The sequence below is a fragment of the Piliocolobus tephrosceles genome, chromosome 12 (assembly GCF_002776525.5).
Source record: "Piliocolobus tephrosceles isolate RC106 chromosome 12, ASM277652v3, whole genome shotgun sequence".
Lineage (NCBI taxonomy): Eukaryota > Metazoa > Chordata > Mammalia > Primates > Cercopithecidae > Piliocolobus > Piliocolobus tephrosceles.
Genome location: NC_045445.1, coordinates 79,520,174 through 79,535,965, shown reverse-complemented (window position 1 = coordinate 79,535,965; position 15,792 = coordinate 79,520,174). Strand labels below are relative to the sequence as shown.

Genomic DNA, 15,792 nt, shown 5'->3' with positions numbered 1-15,792 from the left:
CTCTCCCCTGTGGCAGCCTTAGGGGAGGAGGAGAGCTGCTACAGCTGTGGTTTCCCCTGGGCAATAAGTCTTGCAGCTAGGCCCAGGCTGGCAACCTGGAACTGGTCTGCATGTGCTACTGCTGGGTGCCCCAGCCTACTCCTCTGAGATTATGGTACAACAGGGCCCTCTCTGCCCCACCCTCAGGAAGAAATCCAGGTATTTGGAGCACTGACTTGCCTGGATCAGCAGCCTGAGTTGTCCCACCCTTCATGGACATAGACATAGATTGTGGTGCAGTAGGGCCCTCTAAGCTCCATACACAGGCAGATCTCCAGGTATTTGGAGAATCTCCTTGTCTGGATCAGCAGCTTCAGCTGCCACACTCTTCTTGTGCATAGATTGTGGTACAGTAGAATCCTCTAAGTCCACACACAGGCAGATCTCCAGGCATTTGGAGCACCTGCTCACCTGGACTAGCAGCCTGAGTTGCTCCACACTTCCTGTGCAGAGATCATGGTATGGGGGGCTCTCTCCAATTCACGCCCAGGAAGATCTCCAGGCATCTGGTTCAGCAGCCTGAGCTACCCTATTCTTCCTGGGCATAAATCATGGTGAAGTAGGACTCTCTCCATTCCACACACAGGTAGATCTCTAGGCATTCAGAGCGCCTGCTCACCTGGATCAGCATCCTGACCCACCCCACACTTTCTGTGCAGAGATCCTGGTGCAGGGACGCCCCCCTCTGCTCCAGGCCAAGGTATATCTCCAGGCATTCAAGGCATCTTCTTGTCCATATTGGCAGCCTGAGTTGCCCCACCCTTTCTGTGCAGAGATCCAGGTGCAGGGAGGCCCTCTCCGCTCCACCCCCAGGCAGATATCCAGGAATCTGAAGTGCCCACACTTCTGGATTAAGAATTTACCCAGCACTTTGGGAGGCCGAGACGGGCGGATCACGAGGTCAGGAGATCAAGACCATCCTGGTTAACACGGTGAAACCCCGTCTCTACTAAAAAATACAAAAAAAAGAATTTAGGTCAGCACCCATCCTCATCCAGGGAACTTGGGTCTGAGGTTTCCCAGCTCCACACCCAGGCACAGCTCTGAGTGCTTGGTGGCCACCCACTAGATTCTCCCTCAGTACTGGTGCTTCTGCCTTCCCTTGGGGGACCTTTGGGCAGACCTGCCCAGTCAAGCCCCACCTATATTGGCCCCCATCCCCCTGGGGCTGAGCAGAGAACTTAGATCACTGAGCACTCCATGAATCAGCCCGTTGCCTGAGGTAACAGAGAGTGGTTCCGGTTATCTCTCAGCTCGGTGGCCTGGCACGCGGACTGAGAGTTGCCACCTCCTGTTGGGTCCGGCGTCATTCCGGGTCGGTCCAGTGTGTGCGCTCACCCGCCTGCCGCGGAGGGCCGAAGCCACAGGCTAAGCAGCGTGGACGGGGCGGGGTGCGGCGCCTTGAGCACAGGGGGAGACAAATGGGACCGGCTCCTCTCCCAGTGCCAAGATGTGGAACCAGGTTCGCATCATCGACGGCTCCAAGACGTGTACCTTTGAGAACATGTCTCACAAAGCGATGATTGAGGAGCAGCGCGAGCAGATGTGGGCGCTGTTCAACGTGCGGCCGGAGTGCCAGCACCTCTTCTACCAGAGTAAGCAGTTTGAAAATGGATATACCTTATTTGACTAGGATGTTGGACTGAATGATATAATTCAGCTGCTAGTTATCCAGACCCTAATCACCTTCCTGGAACATCTACACAGATTGAGGTTAAACCCTGTTCTGATAGTCCACCTAAAGCCAAGAAAGTTCCAAGGGTGGGACCTTCCAGTCAGCCATCTACAACAGCTCATGCCCATCTTATTGATCCTAGCTTCGAACTATATAAGGTAAATGAATTGGTGGATGCCAGAGCTGTCGGCCTTGGTGCTTGGTTTGAAGCACACATACATAGCATTACTAGAGCTTCTGATGGACAGTCACGTGGCAAAACTCCACTGAAGAATGGCAGTTCTTGTAAAAGGACTAATGGAAATATAAATCGTAAATCAAAGAAAACGTAAATAAATTGGACAATGTACTCTCTACATCTAATTCAGACTCTGTCGCTGCTGATGAAGACATTATTTGCCATATCCAGTATGATGAATACCCAGAAAGTGGTACTCTAGAAATGAATATCAAGGACCTTAGACCACGAGCTAGAACCATTTCGAAATGAAAGGAACTAAATATTGGTGATGTGGTAATGGTTAATTATAACATAGAAAGTCCTAGACAAAGAGGATTCTGGTTTGATGCAGAAATTACCACATTGAAGGCAATCTCTAGGACCAAAAAAGAACTTCGTGTGGAAATTTTCCTAGGTGGGGAGGGGAGGGTTCTGAAGGAGCATTAAATGAGTGCAAGATAGTATCTGTAGATGAAATCTTCAAGATTGAGAAACCTGGAGCCCATCCTCTTTCGTTCGCAGATGTAAAGTTTTTAAGGAGAAATAACCCTGAATGTGGCCTATGTGCTGGAGACCCAGATAAGAAATGCCATTCCTGCTTCTTTCTTGTATGTGGTGGGAAACATGAACTCAACATGCAGTTTCTATGTGATGAATGTAATGTGGCTTATCATATTTATTGCTTGAATACACCTTTGGATAAGGTCCCAGAAGAGGAATACTGGTATTGTTCTTCCTGTAACTGATTCCAGTTAAGTTGTAAAGGCTGGTGGAAGACTCAAGATGCACGAAAAGAAAGCAAAGATGCCATCCACTAGTACTGAAAGCCAGAGAGATTGGTGCAAGAGAATGACTTGTGTCCGTCATATAAGAGAATGTACTATTGTCTCTTCTAATCATTATGGACCTATTCCTGTTGGATCAACTTGGAGATTTAGAGTTCAAGTGAGTAAAGTAGGTGTTCACAGACCCCATGTTGGTGGACTTCATGGTCGAAGTAATGATGGGGCTTATTCTCTTGTCTTGGCTGGTGGATTTGCAGATAAAGTCGACCGAGGTGATGAGTTCTTGTACACTGGAAGTGGTGGTAAAAAGCTTGCTGGTAATAAAAGAATTGGCACACCTTCAGATGATCAAACATCAACAAACACGGACAGGGCATTGGCCCTAAACTGTGATGCTCCATTGGGTGATAGAATTGGAGCAGAGTCTTAGAATTTGAGAACTGGCAAGCCAATCAGAGTGATATGCAGTTTTAAAGGGAGGAAGATCAGCAAATATACTCCCGAAGAAGGCAACAGATATGATGGCATTTATAAGGTAGTGAAATACTGGCCAGAGATTTCATCAAGCCATCGATTCTTGATTTGGCAGTATCTTTTAAGAAGAGATGATGTTGAACCTGTTCCTTGTACCTCTGAAGGAATAGAATGGTTAAGGAGATTATGTCTACATTTACAGTATCCAGCAGGTTACCCTTCAGATAAAGAAAGGAAGAAGACTAAAGGAGAGTCAAAGAAGCAGGCCAGTGGAACCACAAAAAGGCTGATTTCAGATGTCTAAGTGCCTCCAAAGTATACAAAGCATCAGATTCAGCAGAAGCAATTGAGACTTTTCAACTAACTCCTCAACAGCAACATCTCATCAGAGAAGACTGTCAAAACCAGAAGCTGTGGGATGAAATGCTTGCATATCTTGTAGAAGGACCAAATTTTCTGAAAAAATTGGAACATTCTTTTATGTGTGTTTGCTGCCAGAAGCTAGTTTACCAGCCTGTGACAATGGAGTGCTTCCACAACGTCTGTAAAGATTGCCTACAGCTCTCCTTTAAGGCACAGGTTTTCTCCTGCCCTGCTTACTGGAATGATCTTGGCCAGAATTACATCATAATTCCCCATGAGATTCTGCAGACTCTACTAGACCTTTTCTTCCCTGGCTACAGCAAAGGATGATGATTTGTCTGCTTTCACTGTGTTGTTCATGGTGGGTTTTTGGACAATAAAGAATCTAAAATGGGTGGGGAGGGTGGAATGGTGGACAGTATCTCCCATGTTCTGAAGCAGCTATTTCTCTTTCCCACATAGCCATCATCTTGTGTGTGTAGTAAGAGGCCCCTTTCTCAACTGTCTTTTAAATATGTAAAGGTAGTTACTGTAACAACTAGTTGTTTTTTTTTTTTTTATTTTTTTATTTTTGAGACGGAGTCTTGCTCTGTTGCCCAGGCTGGAGTGCAGTGGCGCGATCTCAGCTCACTGCAAAGCTCCGCCTCCGGGGTTCATGCCATTCTCCTGCCTCAGCCTCCTGAATAGCTGGGACTACAGGCGCCCACCACCAAGGCTGGCTAATTTTTTTTTTTTTGTATTTTTAGTAGAGACGGGGTCTCACCATGTTAGCCAGGATGATCTCAATCTCCTGACCTCACGATCCGCCCGCCTTGGCCTCCCAAAGTGCTGGGATTACAGGCATGAGCCACCACGCCCAGCCTCAACAACTAGTTTTAATGAATAAAAAGTCAAAGCTCCAGCTCTAGATGATATCCAAGTTATGATTTATTTTGCAACTACCTCAGGACAGAAAAGATTCATGGGGATTTAAAAAATCATTGAATAACCAGTTAAATGAAATTTTAGCAACACACTGCCTCCCAAATATTAATTGTGCCTGGTTCTGGTAATTTTATTTTACAGAAAAGTAAATGACACTTGAGATCCTTGGAATGAGCACAGCTTCTATAGTGTGCATATACGTTTTTTAACCTCTCTTCTTCCATTACAATGTGTGTTTTGCAAGGACAGGTTAATTTTTTTAGGCCACTTTGTGAACTCCATTGTGCTTTTATCTGATGTTTTATGCAAGTTGACTACTAATGACTAATGAGAATAATAATGAATGCATTGATGCTGCATTAATGTAATGTGGTGTGGTTTTACACTTGAAAGGTATTCATATGCTCTAGTTGTAAATGTTCATGAAAATCCACTTATGTACTAGTCGAATTGCTTTTAGTGTCTCCACAGTGGTTTTACATCTACAGAGTTTTGAGGGCTGTGTTGACCTTTGAGAGGATTTGAAATTGCTTCATATTGTGATCCTGAATTTTATATTTACTATATTCTCTAAAGTATACCTTAGTAAATATTTTATTATCAGAAAAAAAATGCTGGCACCATGAAAAATCTGAATGTATTGATGCAACCAAAGAACTTCACTAGCTCTTCAGCAATGATCCCTACCAAAACGGACACTCAGAAATGACAGATAAAGAATTCAAAGAATGGATTGCAAAGAAGCTCAATGAGATCTAAGACAAAGTTGAAAATCAACACAAAGAAACTTCTAAAGCAGTCCAGAAAATGAAGGAAGAGATACATATCTCATTAAAAAAAAAATCAATCTGATGCAAAGGCATAAGAATGATACAATGGACTTTGGGGACTTGGGGGAAAGGGTGGGAGAGGGGCAAGGGATAAAAGACTACAAATAGAGTGTATTGTATATTACTTGGGAGATGAGTGCACCAAAATCTCACAAAGCACTACTAAAGAATTTACACATGCAACCAAATACCACCTGTACCCCAATAACCTATGGAGAAACTAAAAAAAATCTCAAATCAATTATCTAACATCAAAACGTTAGTTAAACTGAAACTCCAGTTTTGATAAACTAACCTCTAGTTTCTAGAGGAACTAGAAAACCAATAACAAACTAACTCCAAAGCTAGCAGAAGAAAAGAAATAACTAAAATCAGAGCAGAATTGAAAGAAATTGAGATCCAAACATTCATACAAAAGATCAACAAAACCAAAAGTTTCCTCTTTAAAAGGATAAATACCATTAGTTAGAATAACAAAGGAAAAAGACAGAAGATTCAAATAAACACAATCAGAAATGAAAAGGCTAGCATTACCACCTACTCCACAGAAATATAAAAGATACTCAGAAACTACTATGAACACCTCTATGCACACAACCTAGAAAACCTAGAGGAAATAAATAAATTCCTGAAAACACAAAATCTCCCAAGATTGAATCAGGAAGAAATTGAAATGCTGAACAGACCAATATCAAGTTTTCAAATTGAATCAGTAATAAAAAAACCTACTAACCAAAAAAAGCCCTGAACCAGATGGACTCACAGCCAAATTCCACCAGACATACAGAGAAGAGCTGGTACCAATTCCACTGAAACTATTCCAAAATATAGAATAGGAAGGACCCTTCCTTAACTAATTCTCTGAAGACAGCATTACCCTGAAACCGAAACCTGGCAAAGACACAATGAAAAAAAGAAAACTACAGGTCAATATCCCTGGATGAATATAAACATAGAAATCCTTAGCAAAATGCTTGCAAACCAAATCCAACAGCATGGCAAAAAGCGAATTCATTATGATCAAGTAGGATTCATTCATTGGATGAAAGATTGGTTTGAGATATGCAAATCAATAAACACGATATTTGCATCAATAGAATTACAGACAAAAGCACATGATCATATAAACAGAAACAGAAAAAGCATTTGATAATATTCTACATCCCTTCATGATAAAAACATGCAGCAAACTAGGCATGGAAGAAACATACCTCAACATAATAAAGGCATATATGACAAGTCCACAGCTATCATTATACCAAATGGGGAAAAGCTGAAAGTCTTTTTTCTAAAAATTGGAATTAGATAAGGGTGTGCACTTTCAGCACTCCGATTCAACATAGTGCTGGAAGTCCTAGCCAAAATAATCAGGCAAGAGAAAGAAAGAAAAGTCATACAAATTGGAAAAGAGGAAGTCAAATTATCCATCTTTGCAGATTACATGGTCTTATATTTATACAAATTTAAAGACTCCACCAAAAACTCTTAGATCTGATAATAAGTATAGTAACATTTCTAGATACAAAAATCAACCTACATAGGTCAGTAGCATTATGACACACCAATAACAATCTAGTTGAAAAAAAAAAAAATCAAGAAAACAACTTGACTTGCAATAGATGAAAAAAATACCTAGGAATAAATTAAACCAAGAAGATGAATGACCTCTACAAGACAAACTAAAAAACACTGGTAAAAGAAATTAAACAGGATACAAATGGAAAGATATCCTATGCTCATGAATCAAAAAGTAATTATAGATTCAGTGCAATCCCTATCAAAATACCAGTGACATTTTTTTTCACAGAAATAGAGAAAAAGAATTCTAAAATTTGTATGAAACCAAAAAAGATCTCAAATGGCCAAAGCAATCCTGAATTAAAAGAACAAAGCTGGAGGCATCATGCTACTTGACTTAAAATATATTACAAGGCTATATTAACCAAAACAGCATGGTATTGGTATAAAAACAAACACATCTACCAATGAAACAAAAAAGAGAACCCAGAAATAAACTCATATATTTACAGCAAACTGATTTTTGTCAAAGGTGTCAAGTAAATAACACTCTCTTCAATAAGTGATGCTGAAGAAACTAAATATCCACAGCAAAAGAATGAAACTAAACTTCTCTCTCTCATCATATACAAAAATCAACTCGAAATGGATAAAAGACTTAAATGAAAGACCCCAAACTATAGAAACACTAGAAGAAAACCTAGAAGAAACACTTCAGATATTTGTCTAGGAAAGATTTTATTACTAAGACCTCAAAAGCACAGGCAACAAAAATAAAAATAGACAAATGAGACTATATTAAACTAAGAAAACTTCAGTACAGCAAAGTAAACAATCAACAGAGTGAACAGACAACCTGTTGAATGGGAGAAAATATTTGCAAACTACTCATCTGACAAGGGGCTAACATTCAAAGTACAAAAGGAACCTAAATAACTCAACAGCAAACAAAACAAAACAAAACAAAAACAAATAATCCCATTAAGAAGTGGGCAAAGGATTTTGACATTTCTTGAAAGAAGACATACAGATGGTCAACAGGTATACGAAAAAAATGCTCAACATCAATAATCATCAGGAACATGCAAATCAAAACCATAATAAGATATCATCTCACCTTAATTAGAATAGCTATTATCAAGGCTGGGAGTGGTGGCTCATGCCTGTAATCCCAGCACTTTGGGAGGCCGAGGTGGGCGGATCATCTGAGGTCGGGACTTCGAGACTAGCCTGACCAACATGGAGAAACCCGGTCTCTACTAAAACTACAACAAATTAGCCAGGCGTGGTGGTGTATACCTGTAATCCCAGCTACTTGAGAGGCTGAGGCAGGAGAATTGCTTGAACCTGGGAGGTGGAGGTTGTGGTCAGCCGAGATCGCACCATTGCACTCCAGTCTGGGCAACAAGAGTGAAACTCCGTCTCAAAAAAAAAAAAAAAAAAAAAAAAAAAAAAAAAAAGCTATTATCGGATAGACAAAAATTAGGAATACTGGCAAGGATGATGAGTAAAGGGAACTCTTACACACTGTTGGAAGGAGTGTAAAGTAGTGCAGCCTTTATGGAAAACAATATGCAGACTTCTCAAAAAAGTAAAACTACCATATGATACAGCAATCCAAGTACTGGGTATTTATCCAAAGGAAAGGAAATCAGTATATCAAAGAAATATTTGTCCTTCCATGTTTATTGTGGCACTACTCACAACAGCCAATGTATGGAATCAACCTATGTATTCATCAATGGATGAATGGATAAAGAAAATGTGGTACATATACATAGTGAAATATTATTCATCCCTCTAAAAGAATAAAATTATTATTTTCAGCAACTTGGAATAAGAGGTCACTATATTGAGTGAAATAAACTAGGCACAGAAAGACAAATAGCATATGTGCATATGTTCTCATTCATATGTAGGAGCTAAAAAAAAAAAAAAAAAAAAAAAAAAGGATCTCTTGGAGGTAGAGAGTTGATTGATGGCTTCCAGAGTCAGGCAAGCATAGGGGGAGGGAGCAGTGAAGAAAGGTTGGTTAATAAGTACAAAAATACAATTAAATAGAAGAAATAAGATACAGCATTCAATAGTACAGTAGGGTGACTCTAGTTAACAATAATTTATTGTATAGTCCAAAATAGCTAGAAAAGAAGAATTCGAATATTCTCAACCATAAAAAAAGATAAATATTTGAGGCAATGGATATACCAATCACCCTGATTTAATCATTACACACTTTTGCATTTATCAAAATATCACATGTACCTCCAAAATATTACAACTATTATGTATCAATTAGAAAAAAGACAGCCAAATAGGAAAGGAAAGTAAAATTGCTCTGTTTGAAAATGTCAGGTCTTATATACGAAAACACTAAAGACTCCACCAAAAACTTTTAGAATTAATGACAAATTTAATACAGATACAGGATACAAAATCAACATTCAAAAATTAGAATTGCCTATACACTAACAACAAACTATCAGAAAAATAAATAAAACAATCCCACTTAAAATGGCATCAAAATCGGCCGGGGGCAGTGGCTCACGCCTGTAATCCCAGCACTTTGGGAGGCCGAGGCGGGTGGATCATGAAGTCAGGAGATCGAGACCATCCTAGCTAACACGGTGAAACCCCATCTCTACTAAAAATACAAAAAATTAGCCGGGTGTGGTGGCGGGCACCTGTGGTCCCAGCTACTCGGGAGGCTGAGGCAGGAGAATGGTGTGAACCCAGGAGGTGGAGCTTGCAGTGAGCCGAGATCGCGCCACTGCACTCCAGCCTGGGTGAGAGCTAGACTCCGTCTCAAAAAAAAAAAAAAAAAAGCATCAAAATGAATATTAAAAGGCTAGGAATAAATTGAATCAAGAAGGCAAACAATTTGCATAATGAAAAGCATAAAACATTCATTAATGAAAGAAATAGAAGAAGTCACAACATATCCCATGATCATGGATCAGAAAAATTAATATTGCTAAAATGTCCATACTACCCAAAGCAACCTGCAGATTAAATGCAATCTCTATCAAAATATGAGTGACATTTTTTACAGAAATAGAAAAAACAATCCTAAAATGTATATGGAGCTATAAAGATCCCAAAGAACTAATGCATATTGAGAAAGAACAGCAAAGGTGGAGGCATCGCACTTACTGATTTTAAACTATTTTACAAAGCTATAGAAATCCAAACAATGTAACACAGGCATAAATACAAATACCTACACCAGTGCAACAAAATTGAAAGCCCAGAAATAGACTAACCATATCAACTAATATCTGAGTTAAGTTTAAGTTTCCAAGAATACACAATAAGAAAAGGATAGTCTCTTCAATAAACGGTTTAAGGAGAGCTGGATATACACATGCAAAAATAAAATAGGATCCCTATTTTACACTCCTCACAAAAATTAACTTGGAATGGATTAAAGGCTTAAACATAAGACTTAAAACTATGAAACTACTGGAATCAAACATGGGGGAAACCTTCATGGCATTAATTTTGGCAATAATTTTTTGGATGCGACACCAAAAGCACAAGCAACAAGAACACAAATAAATGAGAATACATCAAACTTTAAAAGATTCTGCACAGCAAGAGAAACATTCAAAAAAATGAAAAGACTACTGACAGAATAAAAGAGGATATTTTCAAACCTTATATCTAATAAGGGGTAAATATGCTCATAACATAAGTAACTCCTACAACTCAATGGCAAAAAAAAAAAAAAATCAATAATCTGATTTCTAAATGGTAAAATTACCTCAACAGTCATTTTCTAAGGAAGACATACAAATGGCCAACAGGTATATGAAAAGGTGCTCAACAATTCTATTCATCAGGAAAATGCAAATCAAAACCATAATGAGCTACTGCTTCACACCTGTCAGGATGGTCTTTATTAAAAAGACAAGATACAACTATTTTTGGCAAAATCTGAATAAAATGGAATTCTTGTGCATTGTTGATTGGAACATAAACTGGCACAACCATTAAGGAATAACAGTATGGAGCTTCCTAAAAAAATTGAAAATAGAACTACCATATTATCCAGTAATCCTACTTCTGGGTATATATTTATTGGACAAAACCAGTAGCTCAAAGGGATATCTGCACTCCCATGTTTATTGCAGCATTATTCACAATAGCCAAGACAAGGAAACAACCTGTGTCTGTTGACAGGAATTGTTACAATTACTTATCCATTCACCTGTCAACAGACATTTAGATTGTTTCCACATTTTGGCTATATATATAATGGGATATTAATCAGCCATAAACAGGAAGGAAATCCTGCCATTTGTGACAACATGGATGACTCTCAAGGGCATTATGCTAGGTGAGAGATGTCGGACAGGGAAAGACAAATACAGTATGATCTCACTTATATTTGGAATCTAAAATAATGGAACTTGGCGAAACAGTGTAGAACGGTGATTACTAGAGGCTGGGTACGGGGGAAATTGGGAGATGTCGGTCAAAAGGCACACACTTTTAGTTATAAGATGAATAAATTCTGGAGATCAAACGTAGAGCATGGTGACTATACTTAACAATATTAGACTGTACCCTTGAAATGTGCTAAGAAAGTAGTCCTTAAATGTTCATACCACACACACAAAAATATGTTAACTGAGTGAGGTGATAGAATGGTAGCTAACTTGGGTGTAGAAATCATCTCACAACATATACATATATCTAATCATCAAATTGAAACCTTAAATTTGCACAATTTCATTTGTCAATTACATCTCAATAAAGTTCAAAAAATATATTTCATATACTATGGAGACTATTTCAATATTTTGTGTGTGTGTGTACATATATATTTTATATAATATGTGTGCGTGTGTGTGTATATATATATATAAAAGAAAAACCAAGGCATAAACAGTGATAAAACTAATGTACAGATCTTTTATATATTGTGGCAAAGTGGAAATAATGCACTAAGATGGGAAAAAGAATAAACTAGAAAAAGCTATTTGTATCAGAGGCAATATATAGGCATTAAAGGGTTAAAAAAAGAAACAGACAAAATTGCTAAAGTTTAAATGAGTAAACAGAGTACAAAGGCATTAAGAAAGGCATAAATATAAAATTAATCATTAGGATAAAAAGAAAAACCCTCCAAATATGAAAACATATATATTTAAAAACACAGGCTACAGCTTTCATAGAGACAAACATAGCAAATACACCAAGTTAGCTATAGTATAAAATAACAGATTTGTATCTAAATCTACAAGTCATATCAATAATGTAAATAGGCTTATCTTTCTAAAATACAAAGCACTATAACTCGACTTATAAAATAAGATCCAATCATATATGCAAGAAATATACATGAAAGAAGTGTTTTAGGAGGCTAAAAATATAGTAATGAACAAGAAAACAGTAGACAAATTGAAGCAAAATGAAAGTAGTAATAGTTACCTGATATCAGACAAAGTAGAATTCAAGCCCAAAGACATTAATCATAACAAATGTCAATCTTAAATGCTACAAGCCACAAGTAACAATCAAGGTATATAACTTATGAATGCCTATGCATCAAAAACAGCAACCACCTTGATAAAGTAAAACCCAATGAGAGTCAATAATATAGATAGAATATGTTAATAACTGGAGACTTTAATACATCACTCTCAGTTCATGACAGATCAATTAGGGAAAAAAAATGACTAAGGAGAGAAAAGAGATAGACAACATAATCCTTAGGGTAAATGTTAGGAATATATATTAAACTATACTTGCTCTTAATAGAGAATATTTGCATGAGTATTAGAGTAGTATATGGGCTCATGATCCATTTACAAACATCGATCAATTGATCACCAAAATAATCTGCAATTTTATAAAATATAAATATTACAAACAATACAGGTGATAACGCAATAAAACATGATATTACTCACAAAAACAAAACAAAAACACCCAGAAAGACTCTTCCACCTGGAAATTTAAAACATCCCATTAAACAAGTCTAGTGTGTGCAAGGGGAAATGGAAACAACAATTACAGAAGTTAAGAAATTATAATAAGAAAAAAACCACTACATATCAGCATCTATGGGGTGTATGTAAAGCAGTGCTCAGAGGGAAATCCATTGAACTAAACACTTTAATCAATAAAAAAGCAAAGATTAATAAGGTAGGAGACCTTTAAAATAAACTAATTAAACTAATAAACAAAATTCCTGGTTTGTTGAAAAGATTAAGAAAACAGACAAATCACTAGATAATTTGTTCAGGAGAAGTAGGAGAATGCACAAATCACTAGATAATTTGTTCAGGAGAAGTAGGAGAATGCACTAACAAACTAAGAAATATTCAGGAGGAAATGACTACTGAAACAAAAAAAAATAAAATTACAATATTTTTTAGACCTCCGTGCAAATAAATGTGAAAGCCTGGAAAAAATCAATAATCTTTTAATAAAATACAGACTGCCAAAATTGAATCCATTAGAGTTAAAATGTTTAAACAGAACAATGTCATAGAAGAAATAAAGTTATTAAGAAACTACTTCACAAAAAAAGCAGCAGGTGCAATTGTTTCACAGGAGACTTCTACCAAAACATCAAACTTCTTCTTGGAAAAGAAGAAATATATTGTAACTCCTTTCATGTACCAAGTATAACACATACTTAAGCTAGATAAAGACAGCATTAAAACAATTATAGACCAGTGTCAGTAAGAAAAGTCAATGCAAGAAAACTAAATAAGACACTTGTAAACAGAATCTAACACGATGTGAAGAAAACAATACATCGTTAGCAAATAGGATTTATAGCAAAATTTCAAGGTAGGTTTAATATTAGGAAATTCATTTATATCATAAACAATATTAATAGATCTAAGAGGAAAATCACTACTATCTCCACATATACTGCAAAAGCCATTGGAGAAAATGCCCATCCATGTTAAAAGTAAAAAGACATCCAAGATAATAAGAAATAAGCGATATTTTTAACATAATAAAATACTCATACCTTAGTCCTAAATCCAGTGTCTAACTAAATGGAGAAATACTAAAAGCATTTCTAATAAGATCAAGAACAAGACAAAAATGCCCACTATTTCTGCTCTAATTTAACATTATATTAGAGGTATTATTCAAATGCAATCAGGGAAGAGAGAAGAAATACAGATATAAATGTGGCTAATAATAATAGTACATCTGGAAAATTTCAAAGAATCAATGATAAAACTAATTCAAATAATAAATCAACTCAGTGAATAAGCAGAACAAAACATTAAATTTAAAATTTATGCCTTTATATTTATTTCACAAAAAAGTGAATATACTTAACAGTACTGAACTCTACACTTAAAAATGAATAAGATGGTAAATTTTATGTTACGTGCTTTTTACCACAATAAAAAAATCTATGTATTCATATCAAAAATGATAAAAGTGGGATATAACAGTAGAGAATAAAGATGGCTGACTAGAAGCAGGTAGTGCACTCTGCTCTCAAGAAGAGGAAACACAATGGCTAGTAAACACTAGTTCTTCAAATGGATCATCCACGAGAACACATAGGGACTCATAATGGAAGCAATGGGACCCATGGAGAACAGAGAGGAGTGAAGCAGAGCAGCCACCCACCCGGAACTGGGGCAGACGCAGTGGAAGCTCACTACCACAGGGAAAGGGTGAGTGAGGGAGAGCCCCAGGGATCCACAATTCTTCCACTAACCTTAGCAATCCTAGGAATGGGAGATCCTCCCAACTCCCCAGGACTCCAGACTGACACAAAGAGACACCTGGAGTCTGGGCAGAGCCATCACTCAAGGTCATGTGAAGCCCCAAGGACCTTGGATCACTGAGCACCCAGGCACCAGCTTGCATAGACCTGCCAACAAGGAAGGATGGGCTCTTTCACATGCCCCTAGGATAGAGATTGCATCCACAGTGATGAGGAGCAGATGGACTGCAGGCCCCACCTCTGCGGCTCCTCACCTGACAGGGCCTCCCAAATGGGGCCTGCAGTGCAGCCATTCCACCATCTCCTGAGCACTCCGGCCAGTCTTGGCCCAGCATTTCTCTGGGGTGGAGCTCCCAGAAGAAACTCAGGCCTTCCTCCATTGCTGCGGCCATGTTACCCTCCCTTGCTGCCCACAGGCTAGGGAGGGAACAAAGAGCCTGATCGCTTTCACTGACACCTCCAGCACATAGCACCTGTGCATCTACCTTATGTAGAAAGAGGACAGACTTATTTACACAAGAACCATCTCGCCCTGCCCTTCGGCAGGCAGGCTTCCCTTGCCTTTAACCCCTTGGGCCCCACATTGCTGGGGCCCGTAGGGTAGATGCCCAGCCCCGACTTGATCACTCTGATCAGCTGTGGCTCTGCATTTTTCTGGGGTGGAGCTCCCTGAGGCAACTGACAGGCCCTCTGCTGTTGCCAGCCACCACAGTCCCCACCCTTACTGCCCCCAGGCTAGGGAGGAAACAAAAAGCCTGAGCCCTTATGCAAGCCTCCAGCATACCAGCAGCTGCCCTGCAGAGGCAGCCAGAATGCTTTCTGCGTGACTCACCACCACCAGGACCCCCTCCCAAATGGGGTTTGATGCCTTCTGGCTTCCAGTGTACCTACTCAATCCCTACATGACTATTTCATCTGTGGCCCAGAGCCCTACTAAAATCCTTACCCCCACAAGCCTGTGATCTTCCCTTAGGCTCTCACTGCCTAAGTGCTCTGCCTAACCCTACCTGAGTTCAGCCAGTGACCCGGGGACCAGCCTGCCCCTTACCATCATGACCAGCACCTGAGGAACCCCACCTCCCCAACCTAGCTCCATCAGGACTCATACATGATGTTCAGCCAGCAATCAAGGGGCTGGGGAGTTAGAGAACTTCCTACCCCATTCAAATTCTGCTGACATCTGACCACTTCCCTCGGAGCCTGAGGTCCAGCTGACACAACCAGCTGATATCGCCATGACCAACACACAGGCC

General features: G+C 38.9%; 1 pseudogene; it reads left to right on the top strand.

Annotated features, from left to right (window-relative positions):
• The first annotated feature begins 1,489 nt into the window (after positions 1 to 1,489).
• On the top strand, positions 1,490 to 3,886 carry LOC111536204 (annotated as a pseudogene).
• The last annotated feature ends 11,906 nt before the right edge of the window (positions 3,887 to 15,792 follow it).